Consider the following 1997-nt stretch of genomic DNA (forward strand, 5'->3'; position numbering starts at 1 on the left):
TTTTACATTAGAATTCATTCTTTGTGTGGTACAATCTGTGGGTTTCAACAAATGCATTTGAACATGTGTCCTTCATTATAGTACCAGAGTATTTTCAGTGTTCAAATAATTCTCTGTACTCTGTCATTTTATCTTTCCTTAACCTTGGCAATCATTGATTTTTCTTTTCCAGAATGTCATATAGTTGGAATTATGTAGTATTTTCAGATTGGCTTCTTTCTTCTTTCTTAAACATTTTTATTAGCATATATTAATTGTACATGGTGTCTCATTATGATATTTCCATATATGCTTACAATGTACCTTGGTTAGATTCATCCTCCATCATTCTCTCTCTTCCCCCCTCAAAATTATTTCAGCAGATCTCATTGTTCTATCTTCATACAAGTATATAAAGTAAATTGGCCACATTTACCTTTCTTCACCCTCTCTATTCATCTTCCCTCTCCCTCTAAAACCTACCCCCAACAGGACCTGTTTTACATTCTTGTCCTTCATTTTCAAAGTGTATATTCATTGTTCAAAGCAGATTTGCCATGGTATTTCACCTATGAATGTATTGTACTTTAATCAGGTTAACCCCTCTATTATTTTCCCTTACTTTTTACTTTTTCCTTCAACACCCTATTATTCAAGAACTTTCAGTGTCTTCTGTTATGCCTTATTCCTACAGAGGTGAAATGTATTTCAATATTATTCACTCGCTATCATTCTCTTTTCCTCTGCCTCCCTTTTCAGAAGCCTGGATTGCTTAAGTGTAACCTGGGCATGGGTTCTGGATTAGTGCAGCTGCACTAATTAGTGGGCAGTTCCATGTGTGTGAAGAAGCCATTGCAGATTGGTTGTGGGTTCTCTGAGCATAGCCAGTGGGTCAGAAAACACTTTTCTGCTTTTGGAGCTTGATCTTTTCTCTGTTCAGGGAATTCAGTGGCTATTCTGGTTTGTCTGCGATGTCTCTTCCACTTAGGCCTCCAGTTTAATGTTTCTTTTGTGGATTGAGGGGTGAATGGTTCCTGTCACTTTTGTATATGCTTACACTACTGGGTTGGGGAATAGGTTAGGGGCTAGCTCACACAGAGGCACTCTCATTGTTTTGAGATAGAGACCAGAATGCTTCCCTCTAGCCCACTAGCCAGCTGACTCCCTGCCTCTCCTGTCTCCTAGAGACTCTGGACTGACTGACTCCAGCTTGCCCTCTCCATACTGGTCTGGGAACCTTTGATCATTCTAGTAGCTAAAAGATTTCTCTGGGGAGTGAGAGTCAGCTCCTTTTGTCACAAGATTTATTTAAATCAGTCTACTTAGCCATAGGTTTTTTTAGGGAAGCCAGATTCAGATCACTTAACCATAAAATTTCATGGGGGTCAGATGAATTTGCTTCCACAAGCTGGAGTGGCCTGTACAGTAGCTCTCAGGACAACTAGCTCACCTGATTGGTTTGCAGCCTTGTCTATCTGTTATCCAAGGGGATGCAGGTTAGCATCCTGCTATTGTCCCATGGCTTGGGCAAGGCTCTTAGCTCTCTGTGTCATTGTTTTGCACACAGAGTGGTCCTTCTGAGCAGGAAGTCACTCAGGTCCAGAAAGAAAAAAAGTAAAAATAAAAGCTAACAAAACTCAGGTAGGGGGAATGGAGTAGGTATAAGTCTGTACACATGCACCAATGGAGCATTTGTGCTTTTTTTAAAGAAGTTTAGTTAGAAGTTGGCAACTCTAGCTACAGTCTGCCTTATACTGGCAACACCTTTTCAGCCTACTAAGTTGTCCACCTATTTTTGCAGCCATCTACCTGAGGTTTTCTTTCAGATTAGTGGAAGTGACGCCTGTCAGCAATCCATCATCTTGCCGTTATCTTGTGTTCTTTTGTTTCATGAACATCTAAGAGACATTTGGCTGACCACTTGTCATTCCTAGATGTGCCAAAAATTTTGTGCCAACCTTGCCTGAAAGAGTCTCATAGGTGAGAAAAATTCTTTGGCAGAGTATTCATTTGTCTTC

The sequence above is a fragment of the Castor canadensis genome, chromosome X (assembly GCF_047511655.1).
Source record: "Castor canadensis chromosome X, mCasCan1.hap1v2, whole genome shotgun sequence".
NCBI lineage: Eukaryota > Metazoa > Chordata > Mammalia > Rodentia > Castoridae > Castor > Castor canadensis.